The 13,041-nt window shown below is 39.2% G+C and overlaps 1 protein-coding gene across 9 annotated transcripts in view; it reads left to right on the top strand.

The window, feature by feature from the left end:
- The window catches only part of LOC134532929 (CAP-Gly domain-containing linker protein 2), a 129,140-nt gene that overhangs the window by 787 nt on the left and 115,312 nt on the right, over positions 1 to 13,041 (top strand). The gene's annotated exons all lie outside the window — the stretch shown is intronic.

Raw genomic sequence — 13,041 nt, 5'->3', positions numbered from 1 at the left:
GGGGGGGGGGCATGCGTCCCCGTGCCCCCCTCTAACTCTGCCTATGTCTACTATAGACAATCACGTTCTCTGCGCCCGCTCCGCATCGCGGAGCAGAATATGACATATTTGCAATTAAAATCGGTGTTGTGGCATGGGCATGACTACGGAGTGGTTAGGGTACTTACAGAACCAATTTAAAGTTCCGCAGAGTGAACATACAAGAGCGTCGCCGCGAGGCGGTGCAGTACTGAATTTTCGTAGCCAATCTACCTTGCGTCACAAGCACGTGATACAGCCATGAACTAATCAGTATAAATGACTTAAGCTTTTATAGAAGGCGGGAAATGTTTTTTTTTTTAATTTAAATAAGTGGGTCCTGGAAATAGGACCACCCATTACCATAACTCTAGCCACGCCTATGGGCGGAGAATATTTAAAAACGCTTTTTTTTGGGGGGAGGGGGGGGGGGGGAGGGACGATTAAGGAATCAAAAACTTAAAGGAACTAATTTTTTTGTAGGTATCAATTCAAACGTTACATTTTTTTTTTTTAAGAGAAGCTCCATTAAGAGGCCTGGCTAGTCAAGGGTTTATTTTGGTTAGTGAGGCTGGATGAAAAGTGCGACCTCGCACGTTGGTGGTTTTAGCCCGGCATCACAGTCTTCTCGTTGTGCGTAGGGCAACTATGAGATTTGTGGGGTAACCATACAATTATATGGCGGAGAAATGAAGATAGAAGTGCAATGCAAGTCCCTTGAGTGCTTTCAAGAATCTGTATCGGGCCTTTCATGTCTAACAATTACTCTTAAACCGCGTTTTATCAGTTTCACTCTTTAAAAAAAACTTTTTTAAAACGAAATTTGCCTCAGCGTATTATTAAATAGTTTTAGTAAACAGACACCACTCGGATATCTTGAGCAGTTTTTGAAGTGCGTGGTTTCTTCTGAAGCTCTGCACGTTGTATGTGTGCCCGGGTATGCGGGGCCGTTAACGGGGCGGTATCCTAAATTATTTTGTTTTTAATATTTCGTGTTTTTTTTTTTTTGGGGATTTGTGCATTTTACGATTCCATAACAATACTATTGACGTCATCAAAATGACGTCGCTTACATCATTACCACCCCTACATTCTTCCGGGACAAGCGCGGGAATATGGGGGTTTTTGGGTGGGGAACTATAAACACACTGTTTATCACGTATTGCATTTTTTTAATATTATGCTTTTTCGGTATCGTAAACTAAACTATATAAACCCCCCCCCCCCCCGGCTCTAGTCTATTTTACATTTCATTATCAAAGACACTATTTCTGTACATGATAAAAATTACTTTGGTATCGTGAATCATAACAACGTGCCCTATTTATTAGAGAACTTCAAGATTCTGAAAATTAAAAGTTGCGGGAACCATGAATGATATAGAATTAAAAATTGAATCGCATAATACACTAGATACAAGTAAACTTATTTATTTACTCAATACAACTGTTATTTCCTTATTACGCACTTTTCGTACCTCATCCGCGCCATAACAACATTTTTGCGTTTCGATGTTGCCAATATTTTCATTTTTCCCGCAATTATAACTACAAACAACTATGTACCTTTCTCTTCCGCGTAAGTGTATTATTATTTTTCTATTACTTCATTAATTTTTTTCCGTTTAACACTCTTATTTGCGCTGTTTTCTTTACACGAATACACTATTTATATGCTTACGGAATCGTTTATATCTTAAGACTTCTCATTATAATATTTACATTTCATATCTCTATTATTCTTTCACTCTCGACATCATATAAGTACCCCAAACACTATTAGCAACATATCCCTTGTTTTCCTTCTGTATGTTAAAAAATACTTTACTATGTCTACCGTGTACTCTTTTTTTCATCATTTAATCATGTATTTTCGGCACGTACAGATGCTTGACTTCCTCCATAAACGCCATGACGGCTTTGTTAGGTACTGTTATAGTATCGCCACACGTATTCATCTAAATGAGATTGTAAAGATCCCATCCTCCTTTTCCCCTTCCCTACAAAACACTCTCTGGTATTATAACAACTCTCTGTCTCGTAATTGTTGAATTCTATTTTATGATTCACTGTGAAATGTGTAAAACCTTCCTCGTTAAGTCCTCCGTATGCCGTCCACATTTCTAAAAAAAATATTGTTCCTGGTATTAAATATTCTTTAATTTATTTCAATAATGTTTTATTGTCCTGCCTTTCTACCGCCTGCAAAAACTATTCCCTTTCTTTCTCTTGTCTCTTTCCACCGCTCCGAAAACCCATCCTCCCTTTGCTTTTTTCCCTCTATTATATTTTCTCCTGCAAAAACAACTTGCGTCTATCTCTATAATTACTCCTCCTATTTTCGCTCTCTTTTCTATCCATTTCCGACAAACTTCCCTACAAAAGTTGTATCAGTTCACTGCTGTATGCCTGGCAACTCCCACCTCATGCATTGTTATTTATATGCTTTGCTTCAAAACTCACATATAAGTAACCAATAATAATTCCTTTATGCTTGGGTGAGATCACGTAAACCAGGTACCTTATCTAATACTTCGCCACTTGTTATCCTTCCTGCATCTTTACCTAATTTTATCCTTGGTTCGCTTCTCTGCCACAGTCGCCATTTGCCTTTCCTTCTCATAGCTCCTACAAAAATATTTTTTTCGTCAATATTCCTAGCCCCTGAGTATACTTTACAGCTTCCTGGACACCACACAGCAAACCCACTAAATAGGCCAAATTTACTGCCACCCTTGAATTCGTATTTCTCCTTTCGTCACTGCCACTGCTATCTCCACTGCTGCTACTACTTGAACTGTCACGCCGCCGCCTAACATCTCTAACACCACTTGTTCCCGGCACATCCATTCTTACGAGTAACACACTTTTAATACCTGTCATTTTTATATACGTGCCACCTTCTAATTTATTTCCTTTCCACACCCACCCTTACATCAAAACATTCGTCCTTCATCTTTCACATATTCCTCTGACACGAGGCCTCATTTCCAACTTACCTGTAGTTAGGTATTTTTTTTCGTCTCACTTTCCTTTTTCTCTCTCTCCATTTCAGCTTTATTTATTTAAAAACTTAAATAACACCACTCCCGCGTAAACTTCGTTTACTACCCCGAAAATCACAAAGGAACACACAAACATCGAAACAACTTACCTCCGGTACTGCCAACACCTTCACCAATACTATAATCCAATCTCTTTGGCCTACTGAAATGACATTGTTTTCCCCTCCAACCATTTGAAATCCGGTATTGTAAAATGAACTTGAACCAACAATTCCTTAATTATAGTTTTTATGAACGCGAAAAGTCAAAAATGTATGTCAATAGTACCATTTACTGAAAACATGAAATCGCGTGGTAGACGGTTCGTATGCAGCCTTCGTCTTCAAACACCATATTTTTTGTGTATCATTCAGAAATCAATAAAAACTAGGGTTTCCCTAACCTTAATTATGGGAAACCCTAATTTTTATTAATGTAATACAATATAGGTAAAAGTTTTTTTTCGCGTATCCAATTAAATACGTATAAATTAAAATAGCAAGTATCATGTACCACATGATCAATCATGCAGGTTCATGCCGCCAGGATTAAGGGATAAATTTATACGTGGTACGGAACAATTACTACAATATATTCTAAAAATAAAAGAGTTTGGAGACGAATGCGCTTAATCCAAAATGTATATCAACCACATATCATGATTTCAGTACATGCTACGATTGACAACATAATCGCCTTTAAGTTCATAAAAACCATTAAATAAGAACTTGTTTGGTAAAAAAAAAACCTTTTAAATACAAATATGGTTATATTATTAATTTATTATAATAATGTGCATAAACGCAAACTACTAGAAGCAGAATCAATTAGGATACTATTTTTTTTTTTACCGCACAACAACCGCGAAAAATAAATGTGCTCATTTCCGATTGTGACTGTACTTTCTGCTCCGAGCCGAGAGCGCGGATGCCTGCGGAGCGCGGGCGTAGGCGCCGCACGCTAGGTTAGCGACTTAATTGCGTAGCGCCGTCACGCTCTTGCTATAAAGGTTACTTGTTCCGCTGCGCTGGCCGGCAGCTGGGTGTGGAGATGAGTGACTCACCTTGCTCCAGGCGTTAGCTCTCTCTTTCTCTCATTATCTCTCTTTCTCTTTCTTTCCCTCTCTTTCCCTCTCTCTCTCTCTTTATCTCATTCTCTTTCTTTCCCTCTCTCTCTTTATCTCATTCTCTCTCTATCTCATGCTCTCTTTCCTTCTCTCTCTTTCTCTCCTTCTCTCTCTTTCTCTCCTTCTCTCTCTTTCTCTCCTTCTCTCTCTTTCTCTCCCTTTCTCTCATTATATATATATATCTCTCGCCGGTGAGCTCGTTCCCTGGGGTCAAAGTGGCACGGGGTTGGGGCTCCCGTCACCGCGGCCGCTAGGCGCTCTTCTGTTCCCGAGCCTCTGCGCGGGCAGCCCTGACGGGTCCGTAGACTGCAGGTGCAAGCCGCTTTTTTTTTAACGCCGGGGGTTTATAAATTTCGCAAGGAACGAAAGAAGACCCGTTTTACAATGGAACGTAATCGGAGACGGTTCTCCCGTAACGTTTCACTGTCGAGTCTTTTTTTGCTTCCACAATGCACGGAAACGTAATAAATGGCAATCAACCAGATAAGCATTTTTAAGGTTATGAAATATTAATTTAATTTTAAAAAAGTAGATGTATTATGCTTCAAAAATATAGGACGGGCATAATTTATATAAATAATAATAAAAATGCAAATTAATAATAGAACACTATATCATCGTGAAAACAACCGCCAAGATTGTCTCGGAAAGCACTTGTGTGCAATGGAAGATATTGTGCAGCTCGTATTTAAGGGGGGGGGAGGAGGAGGAGGAGGAGGAGGAGGAGGAGGAGGAGGAGGAGGAGGAGGAGGAGGAGGTGGCGGAGGAGGTGGAGGTGGAGGTGGAGGAGGAGGAGGAGGAGGAGGAGGAGGAGGAGGAGGTGGCGGAGGAGGTGGAGGTGGCGGAGGAGGTGGAGGTGGAGGTGGAGGTGGAGGTGGAGGTGGAGGTGGAGGTGGAGGTGGAGGAGGAGGAGGAGGAGGAGGAGGAGGAGGAGGAGGAGGTGGCGGAGGAGGTGGAGGTGGAGGTGGAGGTGGAGGTGGAGGTGGAGGTGGAGGTGGAGGAGGAGGAGGAATAAAGCAACAGGAAGAAACCACCTTTGTCTTAACAGTTTCTGGGCCATAAAAATGCGTGTTTAGTAAAAAAAAAAATCTTTAGTCTCTTTAAATGCTATAAAACAAAGTTGCTATCCCCGTATATTTGTTCGCTTACTCCTTATAAACTACACAGTGGATTTTGATGCGGTTTTCATCATTTAGAGAATTTCTTCTGGAAGGTTTATATGTAGAGCACATTCGTATTAAATTTAAAGATAGGAGAGAAATCTCGATGTTTTGTAATCAAGTCGTAAAAAGACGCATTTAGGGCGCTTACATGGCTTTCTCTGACTTATTCATGACGAATACATCAAATTAAAGTACTACAGAATTGTAAACCAACAAAAAAGTCCGCGAAAGCATGTGTCTATCTTCTATTGATGACTTACCATTAACATTTTATTTTTAATTTTTAAGATAAAATCCTTTAGTTATGGACAGTTCGTGTTAGTATGTTCATAATTTTTGAAAACACTGGACTCGTAACACGAGAACTATCGCATCCGCGCGAATGGAATGCTTGTAGTTAGCAGTATCTGGCTGCTACAATTGTTAAAATATTATCAATGGACAATTGTAATTGTATTTAAAGACCTGCCAATGTGTGATCTCGGCCTCTCTATATTAAACGATGAAAAATTTCTATGAACTGGAAAACCAATATGCCATTTTCGGTTTCTATCTTCCCCCTTCAAGAAATATATGTTCACGCAAGTTCTGAACCGCTGACTTCTTGATGCAGTTAAGTTACATAAATCTTATTTTTTTTTTTTAATGGAGTGGAATGGCAAAATTCCTACATCAGTTAACATTCCGACATGTTCATGAACTGATGAACGGCGTAGTTCAACTGTGCGCAAATAATTCATTGCATAGTTGAAGAGCAGGAAGTCATTTATTGCGTAACTGCTTGTAAAGTTAGGTAACTTCCACGCGCGTGAACTTGGGGAGTCCGTAGCTCGTGAAGGCTTTTATTTATTGCCAGTAGTATTCCCACATTAGGAACTCGGTCGCGCCAAGTTTTCTGCATGAATGGAGGAGACTCAACTCGCATCTCGCCATGGCAACGAGGTGTGCTGATTGGAATTAAATCTTTGCCGCGTAATTTCCGCTCGGGTGTAGTAGTCTCACGATAAATCGATAACTTTCGAACTCTTGTCCTAGAAAAAATCACTGTCCCCCAGGTGCACCAACTGCTATAATTAAAATTTGCATTTAGTAAGGGCAAGCATTTTTAACTCTTTAGGGTCTACGTATTTTTTAAACATATAATTGAATTAGTAGTGGATCACTGAAATTGGTTTTTGCCTCGTCATGTTTGTATCAGTTTTCGAGAAAAATTCCCAAGGGACATTTTTGAGTTTCATTAATTTCTTATTATTACGATAGTGTTAATATTGACATGGGTAGTACTAACAAGCAGAATTTTGAGAAGTCCTCAGTTTACAGCGAACAGCAGGACTCTCTCTGCCATTTCACTGATTGGGAGATAACATTTTCCATGGCCACCCGCAGTTACTCGAGACAAATGGGGGATTGGTTTTATTCATTTATTCATGGAAATGTTTTTGAGAGCATTGCTCTACAATGGAATGGCGTTAAGAAGGGAATGACAGCACGCTTTGTTCGTGTAGTTCACAAATATTGAATCTATTTGTTCATCGGTGAGTTAGCTTATTTTATTGAAGAGACTTGCATGTTAAGCATAGTATTTGCGAAAGTATTCAAGGCCCTTGCACATTTTTGTTTCGGTCAGCACATTTTGTTTAACGGTTGCACACGAATGAAACGTGGCTAGCATAAAATTTTATATATACCTACGTGGGATTGAAAAATTACATATATTAACAAACTTCCTGACATCGCTGTAAAATTTATGCCGATAAAAAGCGAAATGCCTTCTGGGTACCTTAGGCAGTTGAGAAAGTGTTTTGTGATTTGTGTGTGTCTTATAATGAACATGTTATAGGTATATGCTTTTGAAATATTGTTGTGAAAGGTGCGACTTTTTTTTGAAAGCGTAAATGAAAGATTTGTTGTTAACTTACAGTACATAATTTGTGCAAACTAAAAAATAGTACTGTTTATTCTTTTCAGTATTTTTCTTTCTTTAGGAAATGCACATCTCTGTGAACGTAATGTTTTATACGTAATTTGGTAAGATAAAGTTCTTTACTCCTAGGTAAATGGTTCCTGCTCCATCTGATAAGAACCCACCTATGAAATTCCCCACGCTGAAAACGCTAAAAACTATTTTTTTTTAAGGTTATTGAGAAATGTCTCCAAATTGCAAGATAGTTACTAGTAAACATCCAGTACTATGACATTTACAAACTAAACAATTCACTAACAAAATCAGATTGCTCAGTTTCATAGCAAGTAATGAACGGTAGAATTATTTTTTCCAAAAACATTTGTGATTTTTTTTAAAATGCGTTAGACGTTAATACGCCAAATAGGTTCTCACAATAAAGTGGTAGGGTATACGTCACTGTGCAGTTGCAAGTTGATTAGTATCATTTCACAAGTTATTTCCGCTTGAGTGTACACAGTTACAAATTTTCACCTTTAATTTACTAAAAACACTGGTTACAAATTATCCAGGGATCTTCCTTAATTTACGGGTACGAGGTTTACTGACTCATAAATCCACGAACATAATCTTGGTATACTAGCAAAACTCCTGCAAACACACTCTTGTTTCTTCTATCCTAAAGATCTAAGTTTCTTCCAATATTCAGCTACATAAAATTACGGGTAACTATTCCTTTATTTCAGATGAATTCTTTGCTGAAAAAAAAAACACGTAAATTTACTGTAATTGCTAACAGTGTAGAAGTCTAACATAGCTAATATATGTTATGATCTGTGGTTCCTTAAGAAAAATAGAAGTGAATGCATAAACAGCATTCTTTCGCGCCCCTCCTGGTATGTTTTTTTCCCCTTGCCGCACCTTCTTCGCACGACATAAATCACGCCGCGCATACCGACTGATGGCGTCACTTCTCTCTTGATGACCTCCGAGACCCAACTGGCGCTGGGCGAACATGCAGCAGTAGCCCGCGCTAGTCTGTTACACTATGTCGCGGACACGTAAAAACGGAAACGGGTCACGGAATCGCAAGACATTTACGTTTCACTATCCCGTTTGCTGCTTCCACAGTACGCGGAAATGGAACAAATGATTTTGAATTTCGTGGTTAAGAAAAACGAATGCAATTGAAACAGTTTTGAGATACGGGAACATAACGCGGTCGGGATTTACATAAGCTGTAACGTAATGATACGACAATATATATTCTTGGGCTTGAAACAATCTTTAACGTATTTAAAACGTGAAAAAAATGGGCTACAACCTCGGCCAACCAGTCATCTTGTATTGGTCGTATGGAGTAACGTAAACGGGATAGCTGGGCTTTGCGGAGCTAATCCGTACAGGTAAGTGTCCAAATGCATGCCATTGTAGATACTACGTTCCGTGATATGTCTCCGTTTACGCGATCCGTCTCCGTTTACGCGATCCGTCTCCGCTTCCGTGTCAGTGTAGAACGATCCTTTAGGTTTGGTCTCACACGCCATGACGATTTATAGATATCTCATCACTTGTAAGGAATAAATCTGACTTTTTTTTTTTTTAACCCGATGCATCCCTTTCATTTTTGTTCTGGTACTAATATTTTCAATAGATTTTCAGATTCAGATTTTTAGAGCTGTAGCAAACCGTATGTATTCGGTAGTGAGTAACGGGTGTGCCATCCAGTAACGAGTAACGAAACGTTACACACGGCTGCATTTCGTTACTCGCATTTTTCGTATGTTTTACGCATGCGCGCGCATATTCGATGAATTTACGTTACAAAGAACGATGTTTGTTTATTAAGTAAAGTATAATTTGGAAATTCGTACAAGTTTTTTACTGTTTATTAAAGGTATTGTGTGTGTAGACAAAGTTTGAGATTGGAACAGAAACAACGTAAGAAAGTATTTTTTACAAATGAGAAATATGTATGTTTTTGTATTTTATTATCGCGTATTTTCACGTTTTTTTGTTCTTATCTTAAAAGAGATAATATAATAAAGCCGCTCTAATGAGATTTAAAAGATACTTGGTTAATAAAAACTGTTAATTATCAAATATTGTTAATTGTTTATATTCTATTTATTATTATTTACGCGACGTCATACTGTACGCGTACGCAATACGACTCGATTCGTTGCTGCATGTTATGCGGTATCAGAAGTAACGAGTAACGATACGATAGTAACGAGTACTAATTGTTATAGTAACGAATACATACGGGTACGCTTTTTTTCGTTACACCTCTACAGATTTTCTGTTGAAAATATTGGTGACAGAAAAAATGCAAGGGAGGTATCGTGTTAGAATTCTAGAAAGAGACTTTAAATAGCATTAATGAAGAGTCTTAAACATAGCTGGAAGTGATAGGCGTGTTGGTTACGTTACAAAGTGGATCGATAATTTTTACGTTTATCCAACGTTGTAAAATAATGACCCTTAATTTAATTCACATAAAATGTTTTACTTGTGTACTTTGTGAAAAAAGATACGAGTCTAGTTGGGCTTAAGTATTTTTGTTTGATAATTTATTTGTGTTGCAAATATCAGCATTTTTAATTATAATACCTAATTGTTAAATGTGTGCGATAAGTATAGCTACTAAAACTCATAAATTTTAATGAATTATCCTGCCCCCTTTGAACACGCTCCTGCAGCGAGGTCATATAAGAGACGGACTTATTCGTTGCAAGTCAGAGAAACTAGGATAGTAATCAGTCATGACATGTAGTAAGGAACAATTCAAGCATTTCTGAAACAAAAAAAAAAACAGTATAAGGAAATCAGCTTGTACTGACTCCCGACTCGAGTAGGTAGTGTTGTACCCTTGCGTCGCCTCGCTCGGTTATGAGTGTGTAGCTTATGGTAGTTACATGCTGTCGGCCTGCCAGTCCTGGAAATCTAGGGTTGTGACCTAGTTCTCGGTATAGTCTTTTTTAAGGCCTTGTGAGCAACGCTGACGGGCAAAAATAGTTTCTCGCTGTTCTTTTTTGTTACTGTTCTACATCATGATTACTTTAGAGCTTGGATTTTCCTGCCTCTGAAAACAAGACTCGTGCCTGATGACGGTAACAGATGCCAGTTATCTAAACGTCGCAACTGTTTTTTTTTTTTTGTCCTCGGAAACCCGCTGGGTTCGTCGGCGCTGTCGTCGCTGTGATGTTGTCCATAATACTTATTTATTTTCATGTTCGTAAGTTTGCTGCGTTGTCCAGGTTTGTTGTCTGTCTTCTTGTTAAAACTGTCTTGTTGTTGTTAGCCCTCTGTGTTCGTCTGTGCTGTTAATTTTTCATGACTAAATTCCTTCCACGGAGTTCTTGTGTTGTATGATATTTAATGTTTGTGCTATGTTTGAAAGATTTGTGCAATGGGAGTGCATGACTTTATGTAAGTTTTTGGACATACGCCATTGCTAAGCACTTTTTTCTGTAGAAGAAAACTAAAACCAAATGAAATAATTTTATTTATTTTTAGTTTTCTTCTACAGAAAGAGTGCTTTAGCAATGGCGTATGTCCAAAAACGTACATCAAGTCATTTAAAGTTTGAATGTGTTCATCTGTGGTGTCGTCATTGTGTTGTCCATAATTCCTGTTTAGTCGCATCGTTGGGTCCATCTGTTCGACATCAGCGGATTTCTGTTCCATTTGCAAAAAATAAAATAAAAAAAAAGACAGTGCAGAAGAATTCATGTTCGGGCAACAATGTACTTCGCTAGCACGCCAGTGCGGTCGAGACTCGCCTGGATGAAAGCCCCCCCACGACTCAGTATTGGCAGGCCCCCATTCACTCTCGGCGCCCCCACTGCGCCTGTGAAGAGGGTAGCCGGCGCCCGCCGGTCTGCAGGTTATCGTCTGTGCCCGAGAGCGCTTCTGGTCTGTGTCCTCCCGTTCTCGAGCGCCCGAGAACTCGTGCCGCGTCTGAGGCATCACCGCAGCGTGCATCGAGCCTTCTGTGATGTTCCACCCGGCAGCGGCTTACACCTCGCGGGACCCTGGGCCATTTGCTCTAACGAGGAGGTTGGGGTGTATGTAATACCCGCCAGTCCTTCCCTTGGAAAATTTGAAAAAAATGAACCTTGTAAAACAATTTTACCCAAGTCAATCGGGAACTTACAAATTTTAACAGTGCTTTTGCTCATTTATCTTGAGAAAAGTTTGTATTATTTCCTGATAAATTACTCTCGGATATCCTCTTACTTGATTAACTTTATGTTAATTAGGCATTGTTCCGTTGAAAATTAACATTTTTTTTAGAGATACAAATGATTGAAAGTTATTAGAATCTGTATATGATATGTAATTGTGCACCCTTGTCTAAACTATAGTTCTGTGAAATTCTTCAATAACTCATCCGGTATTTATAATATGCCTCCAATGATGTTCAGTGTATCTATTGTATTATAACCAATAATTATTTGCAGTGAAAATAACAATTTAGCAACTATAAAAACACACACACACATATATATATATATATATATATATATGAGCGAGTCTTTCCGTACTCGCCAGAGATGTGCAACATCTAACCTCTGTAACGAGCTAATTCACTTATTATCGTACTGTAAATGCACTCGAACATTAAATTTAACGTATAATTGTTAAAAACAATGCCGAGCGTAATAAATATACGGAAATTGTGTCTTCAACAACATTTCTTGACGCGAATCACAAGTACTTTCCGCACCCGCCGCCGCTAGAATTCGCTGCCGGAGCAGTATGTCGACTATCGAATCATTGGATTTGCAGACAGAAATTTCAAAACGATATAATGAAACTACTCCGATACAAACGAAAAGATATAAAAAAAAGTGAATCCCGTCTTTTGACCTGATTTTCGACAGTTAATTGTATTTAAAAAAATTGGTTGTCTGTAAAGTCGGTTTACGGACGATAGTTAAACGTGACGTCATAACAAAACATTGATGAAATGTTTGCATACTTTTATGAATAAAATTGAATCATTTTTATTGAATTATCACTATTTTGTATGTATACAAAGGAGGAGTGAAATGAAATCTACAATTTAATTGATAAATTTACTTTTATTTGCACTCATTAATTCAAATATGTTTATTACTTTAACGAAGAGATTATTTTAACTATAACTTTTATACATGTTTGCTATTTAACTTCTTCCAATCTGTGTTATTCTGTTAAGGATAGGACGATGATAGGATAAGTGGGAAACGAATGGCAGTGTTTCAAGTTCAATGTGCCTCGAAAAAGGCAAATCGATGGTTGTTCCAATCGAGTGGAAGAGAGATAGATGCGGCGCAAGCGCACAATGAGCGTAACGGGACACTTTTTCGTGCGTGCAGCCGGCGTTCATCGATTTATTAGACGTTGTCACGTCAAAATATAAAAAATGCGCACACTATTAAAGCTGCGTGTAAAGGAGGGTGTGTCGAGTCGTGTCGGCCCGCCACTGGGGCCTGCACACGGAATCAGAAAGCCCCTGGCCACCGGACAGCGTGACCGGACGTCCCAACCACGCACCGCGACCCGCGGGGACTCTCCGCCGACATTCACGGAGCCGTTAACGAGCGGCTTTTGTCGGCCACTTTGGGTTGCTCGCCTGCCCCGCTCCTCGACGCCGCGAAGAGGTCGCGCACATCCCCCGCATCCGCGCTGGCGTCTCTCATTCTCCGACACACCGCTGTTTTGCAGTTGGTCAGGGACGTCGGAACGTTTTCATGAATGAGGGGGGGGGGGGGCGAAAATATGTATCACACTTACCTCA

This window comes from Bacillus rossius, chromosome 6 (genome assembly GCF_032445375.1).
Source record: "Bacillus rossius redtenbacheri isolate Brsri chromosome 6, Brsri_v3, whole genome shotgun sequence".
NCBI lineage: Eukaryota > Metazoa > Arthropoda > Insecta > Phasmatodea > Bacillidae > Bacillus > Bacillus rossius.
Note: the sequence above shows the minus strand (reverse complement) of the source record. Positions and strands in the feature narration are given on the sequence as shown.